The 16400-nt window shown below is 37.4% G+C and overlaps 1 protein-coding gene across 1 annotated transcript in view; it reads left to right on the top strand.

The window, feature by feature from the left end:
* FAM184A (family with sequence similarity 184 member A) overlaps window positions 1-16400 on the top strand; it is a 2724106-nt gene that overhangs the window by 476748 nt on the left and 2230958 nt on the right. The gene's annotated exons all lie outside the window — the stretch shown is intronic.

Genomic DNA, 16400 nt, shown 5'->3' with positions numbered 1-16400 from the left:
ATGTGTTCCACATCTCAGGGCATCTGTGCTCCTAGATGACCTTTCAGTCTGAGCACTGCATATGAACTTATTACGAACATTGCCCTGTCATCAGCTTGTTTACTCCAATCATGCCCTCTTCTTTTCTATCACTAGTATGGAAGCCTGCATATCCTCTAGTCTGTAGTAATTTCCTCCCCAGTACCATACATGTTTCACGTGACATTTCTCTAGACTTATTTTGTCAACCTAATATCACATTTCTTCCATTGTCTCTGGAACTGTCATCCCTTTTTTTTGTCAAAGAACAAAGTTTATTTATCAAACTATAAGATTTCCCAGTCCATCAATGTAACATCATTTCACTGTATAAATCTCATTCAACATGTAATTGTCTCCAGTGTTTGATCATTAAAAAGGAACTAGATATACCTTTGTCATTTAGCATATATAAACAATAAGATACAAACAAACTATTTACACCCAGCAGTGTGTGTCTCCAGGGTCATGTCAGCTTCCTGTCCTAATTCTGTTCTCTCACCCTCAATCTAAAGTTGACTGAGGGTGTCCACTTTAACTTAACGTACGTCTTTGAACTGAGTATACTTTGGATAGACATATCTAGAAGCGATATTAACTAAGTAATAGAAGGATCTCCTGCTCTTTTCCACAAATGAGTAATGCTCTTTTTGACATCCAGCATAGTTAGGGACAACAGTTGCCCCTTGTTCCTTTAAAGTGATTCTTCCTTTTGTCAACCTAAGAAAGCTAGAGCTGAAGTGAGCTGTAAATCTACTTCAAAAATATTCCCTGGAAGTGTTTTAACCTTCACTTTAAATCTTAGCAGTTTTGAGCACATGTAAACTATATGAACCCAATCTTCCCTGTTCCCCCAACCACATCTCCAACAACTAATATGAAAGTTAGGGAACATTTTACCCAGTCCGGCATGAGCATGGGTATAAAAATATCTGTGGAAACATTGTAAACTGACAGACTTTCAACATTTTTGAGATGTAGTCCTTCTAATCTCTTTCTTCCTAAGATTTGTAGTGACAGAAGCCTCTCCAACATACCCTTATATTTAAATGCTTTGGTTTGATTTGTTATACTTATGGCTTTACAAATTATAGAAATAGTTTTCCTACAGTCAGCTTTAGTCCTAACATCATTAATTAAGTTTATTAGATCATATTCTGCCAGTCCTAGGTGCTTAAACCATTTAGATGTTTGCAGTTTAGAGATAATCCCATGGTAATTCAGGTAGAGACCCTGAGGAAGATTATACTTGGCCTTTAATTCCTCCCAAGGTAGGATTCTGGCATGCTGGGAGAACTGATACCAGTATTTCAGGGTGGGGCCTAGACTTCGTCGCTTCCTATTCTCTACCTGTTATTCATTGATGGCCATCAAAGGCTGCGATTTGAATATCCTCAAAATTTTTTGCCTTACTCCCTCCAGGATTTCTGGAAAACCTTGGATTTGCTCACTTCTCAAAATTAATCCCAAACAGTCTAAGTCTCTCATCAAGGAAACTTTGTTTAAGATCATGCTATTACAAATTGACATGGAGCCTTACATCATAAGACCCGGGACTATTGCTTCTCCGTGATAATTTTCCTGTGGGAGGGTCTGAAATACCACTCTCTGGGGAGGAAATCCTAATGTCTGGTAGTTGTACAATAACAAAGGGAGAATAAACCAACTTAAGGCCTGCACTTTTTGGTCTAAATCAGTGGGATCACCTACCATCTTGCCAAGTGATCTTCTGTTTTTTGCCATTATTGCCTTGTTAGTCATGTTTACTGTACCCACCAATGAATCCTTGCCCAAATTCCTAAATATTTTAACTTATTAGGGAGACCCAAGAAAGGGTATCTTTGAATAGCTTTATCCACATATGTTAAATTTATAGATGCTGCCAGATTTTTTTCTATATTCATCGTATATTCTCACAACAATCTGAATTTATCTAATTTCATAAAAAACAATGGCAAATCTGACCTTGGGTTAGTGAGGGCTAGAAGGAGATATCATCTGTAAAAAGAGAAATCTTCAAATCCATATGATCTCAGGTAAAGTCCATAACCAACAATTCTCTAATTCCTTGAGGCAAAAGCACCAGATACAGTGCAAAGAATAGGGTCAACAGAGGGCATCCCTGTCTGGTGCCTCTGGCTTACTGAAATGCGGCCGATAGGCCAGCCGTTGCCTTGTTCCTGGCTGACGCACCCTAATTCATAGATTGCATAAGCCAGTTAATTTTTTTGGGAATCCCAAACACTGAAAGGACCTCAAACAGAAATTCCCACAGTATCCTATCAAAGGCATTCTTGGCATCCAAGTCAAGCAGGAGAAGAGGTTTACTGAATTTGCTTGTGTCACTTATTACCAGTAGGATCCTCAGTGCCTTATCTGAAGTCATACTTCCCTCTGTAAAATCACACTGATCCTGATGAATGAGAGATGGCATAACCTTGACTAATCTGCAGGCTATAATAGTCCTAAAGATGTTGTAGTCATGGATAAGAACATAAATAGGGTGGTAGGAGGCTGGATATACTGGATCCTTATTCTCCTTTAATAACACTTATCACTGCTGGTCTCCATGATTCTGGATGATCTGCCCCATGCAGGATTTTGTTTATTAAATCTGTTAAATGCTCCTCTAAGTCCAGACTTACTTTCTTCCAAACCTCTATTGGTATTCCATCTGAGCCAGTGGACTTCTCTTCATGCTGTATGCTCAAGGATCAATAACCAAGTGGCCACCTGTTCTGGATTAAGTCTATGTAGGTGCAGTTTAGTGAGATAGTTACATATTTCCATCTCTCCTAATCCATACAGTTGCTCAGAGTAACTTTGCAGTACCCCTAAAATCCACACCAATGTTGTGTGCTTGGTATCATGTGTGTCATCCCTCATCTTGGAACTTTGTTGCCTGAGTCTTATTGCCAGGGACTGGAGAGCCCTAGAATTGTTTGTATAACTAAAATCTGTTGGAGTGCTTTTGAAGAATCAGTTTCTGGTATATTTGCTTTTATTTCCTTGATCCTTTCCCTGCTCTCCTGTCTGCCAGCTACTGAGGATTGCTGCAGTTGTCTCATTTCCATTAAGGCCTTCCTAAATATATCACTGTCTCTCTTTTAGCCCTAAAATATGTCTGGAGAAACCTTCTTAATTTCTCTTTGTAGCTCTCCCAACTTTTGGAGCATTTGCCTTAGATAATTCCTCACTTCCTGCTTGAAGTTCTAATTGTTTAACATATAGACTGGAAATCTACCTGGCCTGGAAAAGTCTGAAGCTAGCCATATATAGGTTCATAGGTTCATATGTAGGTACTAGGCTATCGGCCCTGGAGCCTATACAATCCCAGCCAAAAAGGTACCCTGGCTTTTGCCACCCAAGAAAATTATTTTCCTGTGCCACTGTCGAGCAGTGCCACAGAGGTGATCCCCGGGGTGAATTTCCTATTTCCCATCCAATCATCAAGATTTTCCTTGAAGAGTGCTAATGAGGAGCTTTGTTTGATATAGATAGGTAGTTTATTCCAGATTATGGGAAGTCTCTAGGACAAGAATCTTTCCCCCCGGCATGTTCTGTTTATTATGGTGACAAGGTTTAGGTCCCTCGAGCGTGTAGCTCGGAGGGATTGGGATTTCTTTAAGTGGAGCATGTCAAGCAGCTCTGGGTTTGACATAGCTTTGTATGTTAGGCAGATATCACCTCTGAGTAGGCGATATGCGATGGAGTAAAGCTGGAGTTTTTTGAGATGGTCTGCGTAGGGCATCTGTTTCAGGCCGGTAATCCTCTTTGTGAGGTATTTCTGCGGCCTTTCCAGTTGTTGTAGATGTCTTGTGAGGTACATACCAAAAGGGGCGTTGTACTCTATAATGGGTCTAATGAGTGATGAGTAGAGGGGAACAATGAACTCTCTTTTTCTGGATGAGAAACCTTTTGTGATGAGGTGTGCCACGTAGAAGGATTTCCTGACTACTGTGGTGATGTGATTATCAAAGGAGAGACTACTGTCCACCTGTGTCCCAAGGTCTCTTATCACACTTTCGGTGTTAAGTATACTACCGCCTATGTTGTAGTTCATGGGTACAGAGTTTTTACCAAAGGAGATGACAATGCACTTTTTGGCATTGAGCTTGAGGCCATGGCTTTGACACCAGGCATCTGTCTCAGTGAGGCCCTTTTGTAGGATGTCCACATCATTAGAAGTTTTGATTATGGCTCCTAGTTTGCAATCATCTGGGAACTTCGTTAGCCAAAGACCTTCTGTGTTAGCTTGTACTTCAGAGAAGTAGATACCAAACAGCAGAGGACCCAGGACTGAAACCTGTGGTACTCCACTTGTCACTGGTCTGAAGTCGGATTTGGTGTCTGCTACTTTTACAGTGTGGGTTCTGTCAGTGAGCCAGTTGGCAACCCATCTTGTGACATAGGGATTTATACCTAGTTTAGTGAGTTTATCTATAATTCCAGAGTGGGGGATGGTATTGAAAGCCTTGGCAAGATCTATATAGGCTGTGTGAACCACCTTACCCATGTCTACGGCTTTGATGACTGCTTCAAAGAAGTCTATCAGGTTTAGGAGACATGATCTGCTTTTTACAAACCCGAACTGGGTGGGATCCAGAGTTTGGAGATTACCAATGTCTTTGTTTATAAGTTCCATGATGATACATTCCATGGCCTTGCAGACCAGGCTCATCAGGCTAATGGGGCGGTAGTTCCCGGGGTCCGTGGTGGCTCCCCTTTGTGGAGTGGGATAAACATTGCTGTGCCCCATTCAGCAGGCACAAAGCCTGAGGTGAGGCTATGATTGAACATGGTACTTAGGTGGGGTGCCAGCTCATTCTGTAGTTCGTGAACGCAGCCTGGGATGTTGTCTGGTCCCATGGATGCTGTGTTCCTGGCTTTGAAGATTGTGGTTTTTACCTGTGCAGCCGTGATTACAGGAACTTTGCATTCTTCCGGTATAGAGATGGGCTCTTTAGGGGGTGAGAGGGCGGTAAAGTTAGCACTGAACCTATCTGCCAGGATGTTGGCAATATCAGTTGGGTCTGTATATTTAGTGCCATTGTGCTGTAACTCACAGCAGATCTGAGTGTTGCCATTGAGATTCTTGACATAGCTATAGAATGCTTTGTGGTTGTCTTTAGAATCAGTGGCAATTTTGTTTTCATAACTAGCTTTGGAGGATTTTATCAGGGATTGCAGCTTCTTAATGAGGCTGACCAGGGAGCTCCTCCACTCGTGGGATTTTACTGTCTTTTGCAAGAGTTTCTTCCTTCTGTTGTACAGTTTGTTTATGGCAGGGGACCACCAGATTGGCTTCCTTTTTTTTTTTGGAGGGTAGCGTCTTGGCTCTGTTTGGGATAGTACCATCCATGCACTCATGTAAGTGCTTATAAAGTGCAGTTGTGTAGGATTCAGTAGTCGTAACTGTATTGTCCATCTGCATGGGTGTCATGAAGTTCACCACTTCTGTCTTAAGAAGCATGAAGTTGGCTTTGGAGAAATTGTTTACCATGGTTTCCTTAATGGGGGGTGGAGGCAGGATGTGGATATCTAGGGTAATTAGCTTATGGTCGGATCGGACCAATGAGGCATTGACTTCAGGTGTGGAACACCGGTCACTCATATTGGTAATGACTAGATCTAGGATATTGTTGCCCTGGTGGGGGTGTGGATAAGTTGATCCAGGGCATTGGAGTTTATGAATTCCAGAAAGCGTTGAGCGAAGGAGTTGGTACAGGTGTAGTTTTCCCAGTTAATGGTGAGGTAGTTGAAATCGCCCATTATTAGGGTGTTTGGTTGAACCCTAATATTTTCCAGTACATCAAGAAAGGAGGAGTGGGAATCTTGGGGCATGGTGGGGGATCTGTAGCAGGCTACAATTTGGATTGCAGGTTTTCCCAGAGTTAGTTGCACTTGGATAACCTCGGCTGCATTATGCTGAGCAACTAGCCTGGAGGTGTGGATATCCTTAATGAATATGGACAAACCTCCGCCTTTGGTGTTCTGGTCCAAGTTACATGGCCGAAAAGTGTGGCATGAGTTATAGCCTGGTAGTGCAGGGGTGCTCTCTGGAACCTTGAACCAGGTCTCAGTCACTGCACAGATATTGATGTTCTCCATTTTAAGGAGTGCCTCGAGTGAGTGCATTTTGAGATTTAGACTTCTAGCATTGGGTAGCATCACCCTCAGTTTTTGCTTGCCTGTTCCTGTTATGGTGATGAATTTGTCATTTGAACCTTGCCTAAAAAAGGCACTATAGGGGCAGCAAGAACCTTAACCAGTATCCGGAATCCCAGGGGTGACAGGTGCAGGCCATCACTGGCAAAGCATCGTGGTTTGTCGACCATGTCATCCCAGGCAGACAGATACTGGATCCCTTTAGATTGGCACCAGGAGCTTAGCCAATTGTTGAAGTCAGTCATTTTGTCCTTGTACTGCGGCATCATTCTGGGTGATGGCAGAATGCTACTCAGGGCTAGGGTCATACCTGTCTGGGCTACAAGATCGGAGAGCTCTTCCATGTCTCTTTTCATGTAGTCCAGGGAGGTACGTCTCAGGTCGTTCACACCAACATGGACAATGACAAAGTCATATTTGTTCTTGTTGTGGAGTGACCTGAGTGAGTGGGTTATGTGGTGGATCCTGGCACCTGACAGGCAGCTGACAGTAACCTTCTCCTTGTTTAGCCTGGTGAGTGGGACATCAGTGTGCCTGACTATAGAGTCGCCTATGACTAGTGTGTTTGGTACGTTGTTTTGCCTTATTGTCTGTGGTTGAGTGGCACACTGAGTCTTTGGGCTATGGTCATTTGGGTTGTGTTGGGGGATGGAGGTTGCTTGCATTTCTGCTTTGGAGGTCTCTGTTGCTTGAGCAGATTATTATTGAGAGCCTCCGCAAATGTTTTTGTGTTTCTATGTGTGGATTTTGGTGGTGTAGATTTAGTGAGACTATGTGATGAGTGTGGTGTGGTGCAAGTGTTTACCTTCTCCTTTTGACTGTCAATTTCAGTCTTGATTGGAGAGAGCTTTACCTCCAGTTTGGCTAGATAAGTGCATCTCTCACAGATTGTAGTGCTGGGTGGTAGGAGGAGAGGGTTGTCTGTGTATATGAGGCAATTTCTACATTGCCCCAAGATGCCCAGATTTATCAGATAGATAGGAGAGAACACTGGGAGCTGACCCTTGGACATACCTGAATAAAAAAACTATTTTCCTCTAGATAAGTGAGGAAAGTGAGTACAAGAGCTGTTTTTCTCTAAGCAAGTGAGGAAAGTAAGTACCAAAACTGTTTTCCTCTAGGTAATGAGGAAGGTTGAGTGCTGTAGTAAGTAGTAGGTTATTTAGTGCTTACAAGTTCTGAACAAGTGCTGATCACGAATAAGCAAATTCAAGTGCTAAAAGTAAGAATCTGTATCTGGACTAAACTAGTTACAGGAAAGGAGGGAAACAAGTGCAAATGTGGGCTTTTAAATCAGAAAGTTGAGAGAGGTGGAAAAACTGCCTAAACGGCCAATAACTACAATTTCTGGGCCAGAACCACTCCTTATGTGGTAGATAGGTTACCTAGTGCTTACCACTCTCACTGATAAGCTAGAAGGCTTCCCTCCAACACAGAAAGCTTGGGCAGGGGCTCAGAAGCTTGCATACAGTCCTAGATACAGCAAATCTGAATCTGGACTACACTAGTTACAGGAATGGGACTATGGTTGGAGAAGGTAATAGACCAAGTCTCCACCCTTTTAAGTAGATGATTTTCATTCACCAAGAGAACCTTATCTGTCCTAGACCATCTTTTGTAATTCCCTGAGTAAAATGTACAGCCGAGGCCACTTGATTGCTTATTACAATTGTTCCAGCCATCGACCAAGCCTATATGTGTAATAAATCTTTTTAAATAGTTAACTCTGGTGGGAAGGCTGCTCTTCTCTGGGGGCTCCTGAAACTTCTGAAGCAGCTATTATGATGATCCAATCTCCCATTATTATAATAGTAGCTCCAGCAAACGCCACTATGGTAGCCAATGCACTCTCTTTCTCTTTGACCTTGGTTCCCAGTACAACTGTTTCAGCCATCGACCAAGCTCTTATGTGTAATAAATCTTTTTAAATAGTTAACTCTGGTGGGAAGGCTGCTCTTGTCTGGGGCCTCCTGAAACTTCTGAGGCAGCTATTATGATGATCCAATCATCCATTATTATAATAGTAGCTTCAGCAAACACCATTATGGTAGCCAATGCACTCTCTATCTCTTTGACCTTGGTTCCCAGTGGCAAATACATAGAAACCAAAGTGAGTAAATCAGTGCCACTTTTACATTTTACTGCTGCATACCTATCCCTGTTGTCACTAGTCTGAGAAGTAATAGCAAAATGAAAATTTCTTGAAAGCAGAATGATCTCTCCTCTTCTTCATCCCCCTGGGTATAATGATTCCCCCCCCCACCCAAGATGAACCCTGCCTCCTGCAATTTCAGGTGTTCTGTGCCCTCTAAAATGTGTTTCTTGGCGAGCCACTTACATCCATTTTATACTTTTTAATCTCCAGGAAAATGTTCTCCCTTTTTATCGGGTGCCTCAACCCATTAACATTCCAAGAGAGAAGGGACTGCAGTATAGCGTTCAAAACATTGACCATTTAAAATTTTTTAATTAACCTCTCCTTTTGTAAATTGCCATTATAGTTTTGTAACTTTGAATTATTCCAATTTGCTTTAAGCCACAATACCAGTACACATGGCTATTCCTCACATTAATTCTATTCTTTACGAAGGCCACTAGATTATTTAGTTTAAGCTGCAATATTTTCCCATAACTTTCAGATAATCAGCATGCAAATATCAACACAAACCACTGCATACTGAAAACAACCCCCCCCCAAAAAAAGAATTAAAGTATTTACAAAATTTGCATTTAAGAAGAGCTTCCATGGAGAGAGCACAGGTTCCTATCTGACACTGACCCTGCATGTTGCTGCATTCACATACTGTGAATGATGTACGGATTCTAAGTACCAGTGACATTTGCAAGTCTGATCCATGCCTCCCCTATGTTTGAGTTAGTTATTAAATGTATTGAATCAATAACTTTGAAGTAGCCTATTCTTGAGGCTTGTTTCTATTGATTTTTGTTTTGTTTTTTACTACCCCTACTCAGATCAATGCAGGTGTTTTACATGTCATTATTTACATTCCACTACCAGGGGTCAAGTTGTAATGGAGTTAATGGATAACTCATTCATTTCAAGTGAAAAATCCAGTCATCCATCAGAGCCTATTCTAACAGATCGTTCATTAAGCTAGGCTACCCTTTCCCTTAATGCTGTGTGGAGCTTGAACAGGGGAAATGTCCCACCATTTCCCTGTGTAGGGACTGACATATTCTCTTACTGGTTTGTTGACCCTGGTCTAGCTTGTTTAGCTGCATGTAATTCAGGCTGCCCCACTTTCCTTGCAGACATGTGCTTCAGTATCTCATTTCTAGTTTCTACCGGATCAGTAAATGATCTTGGTATGTCTGGTGAGAAAATCTTTAATGTGTCTGGATAGAGTAGCTTGAATTTAATGTCCAAAGATCTATACACTTTAATAATAAGTAGGAAACTTGATCTCAATATCCTAGTTGCTAGTGAGAAAGTTGAATGCAAATGTTTCAGACTTAAACATTATAGACTTTGGTCATCCTGAACCTGTTCTCTGAGGCTTCCATGATGTATGGTGGTCTCTTTCTACCAAAATATCATCTATAGTTATTTTTGTGCATTGGGATAACATCTCTTTTACCAGGGCCATACAAATTACATCCTTCAAGTTATTCAGGAACCCCTGTTCGTCTTAAATTTTGCCTGTGAGGCCTATCTTCAAATTCTGTTAATCTCCACTTGAGGTTGTCATGCCTGGCTTTGGTAGATGCCATTTGCACTTTCAACTCTATTCCTTCTTCCCATAATTGCTGAAGTGTATCAGATTGGGCATTCAGGGTAAAAGTTATCTGCTGAAATGTAATGGCCAATTTTTTCTGCATAAGAATGCAGGTTTGTTCTCATTTCTTTTATATCCTGAGAAACTGCATCTAAGGAGATAGCTGAAGTTCTGTAGCATTTTTATTCCGCACCTAAGCCATAGCATGCATCATATTACCATGTAAAGGCTCTGTCCTTTTGAATTAAGTCTTATGTGCCTTAGATCTTTACTTTTTTCTTCATTAATGCATGGTCCTGCCTCCTGGACATTTACACTACTACATTTAATGACCACTGGAGAAAAAGGGTAAAACTATTCCTTTAGTTCGTGCAGAGAGCAAGTGGACTAAGATGTTACTTATTAAGGTATCATACCGGAAACCAAGCTGCCATCCTTTTTATATTATCATTTTTTTAATCCACAGAAGTTAATTTATTATTTGTCCTAACTGTTTGTAGATGCCAACAGCCATTCCTAGATGCATGATGTTTTCTCTCAGTAAGTAATAGATTTATAGTAAATTGTTTAATTCTTTATTACAGATATAGTCTTGCAGCTTACAATAGTTTGAGACTAATTATTAGCTTTCAGATATTTTTTTTTAAGAGGTGATTATGTAAACTTGATTGAATTAAATGAATTGAAATGGATTCTCAGACTTAAAGGCCATTACCCCCCAGGCTTAAATAATTATATTACAATAAGGTCTTTCCTTAATAAACGTAGATAGCTCCTTTAATGTCCATTTTCATAACACTAATTTTTGCTTGATTCTTAATAAATTTATCTTGTGATAAATAGTATCTTCATACATGAATTTTTAGTTTTATTAGTCATCATTTAGCATTTATTATTTATCTTCCTAATATTTCAGTGTTCATACTTTTTCATGAATTGTTGATGGTATTTTTTAAAGTGTTGTCTTTGAAACATATTCCCTAAGGTCCATGAATTTCATGAATGTTTCAATACACTTGTATTTATATTTATATTTGTATTTTAATATTTTAATGTTTATTATAATCGGGTTTTTAAATGAGTCATTATAATTAACTAGTTATCAACTATTTATTAATTAATTATTTACCACTTATTTATTACTTATGGTTATATTTGCATTAAGATTTCATACAATATCTGTCTTTACACATTCAATGCACTTTATCTAATTCTGAATAGACAAATATATTTTGGTCATGAAAATTCTATATTCTTTATAGCAATTTATTGTTTTTATATGTTATATAGTATTTATAACCATGTCAGATAAGAACATTGACCATATCTGACTTTATGATAATATAAAAATTTATTTATGTATTTGTCTATTTATTTTATTTATTTATTTACTGCCAGAATGCATTTTTAACATTTATAATATCTACCATCTGATAAAACTTGTTTTAAGAAAGTTTATGAACAATTATGAATTTTATGTCATATATTATGTCATAAATTAGGATGATATATGCAAAGTAAGTTTTAAATAATTTAAATGGATATCAGAATACGTTCATTATATCACATCAAGTCTTATACCCGTGTATTGCTTTAAATTTTTAAAGAAACTGAATATTTAATAGCATAATTGAATTATTAGTCAATTAATCAATTGCACAAATGAATTATGTCTTCTTATAAAAACCCTGACTCTTTTTAGCTGTATATTGTCTGAAGAAGCGTATCAGAGGATACGCGAAAGCGCTCACCTTTGTTTTTTCCTTTCAAATAAATTGTTTTATTTTATTTAAAAACGTGGAGAGTCCGAAGTTTTTGCATTTCACTTTTATCGCTTAATTTAACCAAAGACTCTTTAGCTGTCGAGATCCGTCTGTGTTTTTATATCTGCTTTTGGCTTTTTTGGGATCTCTACAGCACACGTTATGGCGAATTCTGATGTTGAACTGGATTATAACCCAGAACCGAGGAGACTAACCAACGAACAGCAATGGACTGCCATCACTACGTGTAAGTCGAATCCTTTATTGGCTCTGGATTTGAACATTCCAGTTCCAAACTCTACAGAAGTCAAAACTGACAATCTAGAACTTTTTAACTCTAAAGTAAAGGTGTTAGAAAATGATTTATACAAATTGCAGCGAATGATATGGCAACGCAAACACTTGGAAGCGTGCCTACACTATAAACTTATTCCACGTGGGATGCGCATTCTCTGTATGCCTTCATATGGAGATACGCACCCAATGCTACTTAAAAAATGGCAAGACATTAATATTGAGGCTAGCTATAAATATATGCAGCTCCTGATTGACTATTTTGATCCACTTGAAAAGGAGCTAGTATCCAAAGTTAACAATGTTAATACTGAATTACGGGATAATTTCACTGAAGCCTTTTGTCTGAGAAAATTAGAGAGCGTGTATTGTCAAGTTAATGCCTATGCTATGAAACTTCAGCAAACAAAACTTAAGAAGCTTCAACGTGATTTCAGAGACTTTTCAACGGGAGGGGTCTTTGTTTGGCCCAGGAGGTCAGATAATCATCGTATAGGAGAAAATCATGTTTCAAGTTTAGCGCCGTTGGACCACACTCTCACAGCGTCAATTCCTATTGGTCCAACAACATCAGACCCTATACCTGCTTCTCGTAATGACGCATCTCTTGAATCTTTTACTACGCCCCCTGAGACATTTGCTTCTATTGTTAGTACTGCTCTTATCTCCACTCCACTTCCAAATCAAGAAGCAAACAAAGCTGCTAAACTTTTACAGCACAATGCGGGAGCCATTAGTAAATGCCAGCCACAAGACAATGCAGCTTTTTTACCTCTACCTATCAGAAAACCATCGTTCACGAGGGAAAGAAAGAACAGCTGGGAAACCAGAAAAAGGAAATTTTCTGGCGAAGCAAGCGCGTATCAACACAGAAGACAAAAACAGCAGTAGCACTTTATTTTAACATGTCCAGGTATGAATTAAATACCAATGACATTGATTTATTAAATAATGGCTTATCTTTTGTTCCCTCACAAGGGAGCAAACTGTCGGATGTTTTAATAGACTTACGTTTGTTTGCTCATTCTGTTACACTTAAATTGTACTTTTCAAAGGATGTGAAGCCAGTAGGTGACAATGCTGCTAATCTCTCTCTCCATAAGAAGAAAAGTTCTTTTGTGCCAACGATGCCATATCATGTAGACTCATTTGTTAAACTTTGTGAAATTGATTTTTATCATTATTTTTACAATGAGAAAAAGAAATGTGCATATTTTAATATGTCAAGTGACAGTATGAAGTCACTACATAATCTTAGCCATGATTATTCTTTGACCTTTAGACCGGTAGACAAAGGGGGAGGCATAGCATTGTTTGACACAGTTGATTATGATGTTTTAATGAATGAAATGTTGAATGCTGATACTACATATTTATTAATTAGTTCAGTTAAGCTAGACCAAATAATTAAAACAGTTAAGGAAGATCTATATGATTTGCTTATGTGTTACCAGATTTCTAATAGTTTATATGAATTCTTTTCTAATGATACTCCAGTTGTCCCTACCATTAAAGGACTACCAAAGATGCATAAGGGAGTTATGCCACCACCTATGCGCCCAATTGTATCTGGAGCTAAATGGATTACTGAAAACATATCCATTTATTTAGAAAACACTTTAAGGCCCCTAGTTGATGTTATTCCTACAATTCTTAAAGATACATATCAGCTCCTAGACTACTTGCATTCACTTGATTTTGTTTTCATACAAGACAAGCATTTACTTATTACAATGGATGTGCAAAGCCTCTTCACTTCGATTCCCAATGATGATGGGATTGAAGCAGTACGAGAACTTTTGCAACATACTCCTACAATAGATGGGAATAAGACAATTTTGGTTTGTCATCTATTAGAATTGGTTCTTAGCAATAATGTGTTTGCATTCAGGGGGGACCTATACCTACAGACCTCTGGTGTGGCTATGGGTACCCCCTGTGCAAACACATATGCTAATTTAGTCATGCATCATTGGGAATTAAATTATGTCTTTCAGCACACTTTATTCACTAAGGTTCTAGTTTATAGGCGTTTTGTTGATGACATTTTAATTGTATGGGATGGTTCCATGGAAGAATTTACCTTATTTAAAGAATATTTAGAAACTACAACTACCTTCCTTAGATTTTCTGTTGAAACATCATACTTATCAGTAAATTTCTTAGATGTTAGCTTAAACATCAGAAATGGGAGACTAATATCTACATTATACAAGAAAAAATGCTGGAGGAATACAATTTTGAAATATGATAGCATGCATCCGCGACACATTTTTAAAGGGATATTGAAGAGCCAATTTAGTAGAGTAAGTAAAATTTGTCCTGATGAGCATGACTTAAGAAGAGAGGCAGATAATATGGTGAATATGTTTTTAGATAGGGGCTATGACTACAATTTAATTATGAATGTTAGGAATAATATTTTATTTAAAGATAATCTAGAGGCCATTGTTTTAAATGATAATAATTATTTTCCCATATTTAGAAAGGACACACATAATAATCATGAGAAGGTAACTTTTGTCACAACTTATACTAATGATTTTCACAATATTAGAAAAATATTACTTAATAATTGGAAAGTTTTATTGATAGATGAACCCACATCAAAGATAGTAGGTAGAAACCCACATATAATTTATAGGAGTAACAAGAATCTGAAATCTATATTGTGTGACAGACCTGATTTGAGTAGCAATGATCAATTAATGCTAAGGCATCCTTTGGGGACTTATCCCTGTCAGCATTGTAATTATTGCAAGTTTATTACTAAATCACAAGATTTTGTACACCCTGAATTTCCTTATGTTTTTAAACCAAGATTCAGAGCTACTTGTGATACTTCAGGCCTAATATATTTGGCCACTTGTGAATGTTGTCCGGTGTTTTATATAGGCCTTACTAAAAGGAAATTGAGAAATAGAATTTATAATCACCAGTACGACATTAAAAAGAAAAATGAGTTAAATGCCCTAGCAAAACATATTATATCTAATCCATCACACTCATTTGTATTTAGGGTATTACAAACAGTGGAAGCGAATGTTAGAGGAGGTGATTATGTAAACTTGATTGAATTAAATGAATTGAAATGGATTCTCAGACTTAAAGGCCATTACCCCCCCGGGCTTAAATAATTATATTATAATAAGGTCTTTCCTTAATAAACGTAGATAGCTCCTTTAATGTCCATTTTCATAACACTAATTTCTGCTTGATTCTTAATAAATTTATCTTGTGATAAATAGTATCTTCATACATGAATTTTTAGTTTTATTAGTCATCATTTAGCATTTATTATTTATCTTCCTAATATTTCAATGTTCATACTTTTTCATGAATTGTTGATGGTATTTTTTAAAGTGTTGTCTTTGAAACATATTCCCTAAGGTCCATGAATTTCATGAATGTTTCAATACACTTGTATTTATATTTATATTTGTATTTTAATATTTTAATGTTTATTATAATCGGGTTTTTAAATGAGTCATTATAATTATTAACTAGTTATCAACTATTTATTAATTAATTATTTACCACTTATTTATTACTTATGGTTATATTTGCATTAAGATTTCATACAATATCTGTCTTTACACATTCAATGCACTTTATCTAATTCTGAATAGACAAATATATTTTGGTCATGAAAATTCTATATTCTTTATAGCAATTTATTGTTTTTATATGTTATATAGTATTTATAACCATGTCAGATAAGAACATTGACCATATCTGACTTTATGATAATATAAAAATTTATTTATTTATTTGTCTATTTATTTTATTTATTTATTTACTGCCAGAATGCATTTTTAACATTTATAATATGTACCATCTGATAAAACTTGTTTTAAGAAAGTTTATGAACAATTATGAATTTTATGTCATATATTATGTCATATATTAGGATGATATATGCAAAGTAAGTTTTAAATAATTTAAATGGATATCAGAATACGTTCATTATATCACATCAAGTCTTATACCTGTGTATTGCTTTAAATTTTTAAAGAAACTGAATATTTAATAGCATAATTGAATTATTAGTCAATTAATCAATTGCACAAATGAATTATGTCTTCTTATAAAAACCCTGACTCTTTTTAGTTGTATATTGTCTGAAGAAGCGTATCAGAGGATACGCGAAAGCGCTCACCTTTGTTTTTTCCTTTCAAATAAATTGTTTTATTTTATTTAAAAACGTGGAGAGTCCGAAGTTTTTGCATTTCACTCATATTTTTTTTTAAGATATATGTTAATAAATATGACCATAAGCTTATTTGCTGATCTGGTAACCGCAATGAGTTTTTGTAATGTACTGTTTTCAGAATTTACTCCTTAAATACTTACTTAAAAATGTGACCATTATGGGATGGGTTAGCTGACTGCTGTCGTCTCTTTTATTACTTGCCCTGTA

This window comes from Protopterus annectens, chromosome 1.part1, assembly GCF_019279795.1.
Source record: "Protopterus annectens isolate FY-2018-M chromosome 1.part1, PAN1.0, whole genome shotgun sequence".
Lineage (NCBI taxonomy): Eukaryota > Metazoa > Chordata > Ceratodontiformes > Protopteridae > Protopterus > Protopterus annectens.
Note: the sequence above shows the minus strand (reverse complement) of the source record. Positions and strands in the feature narration are given on the sequence as shown.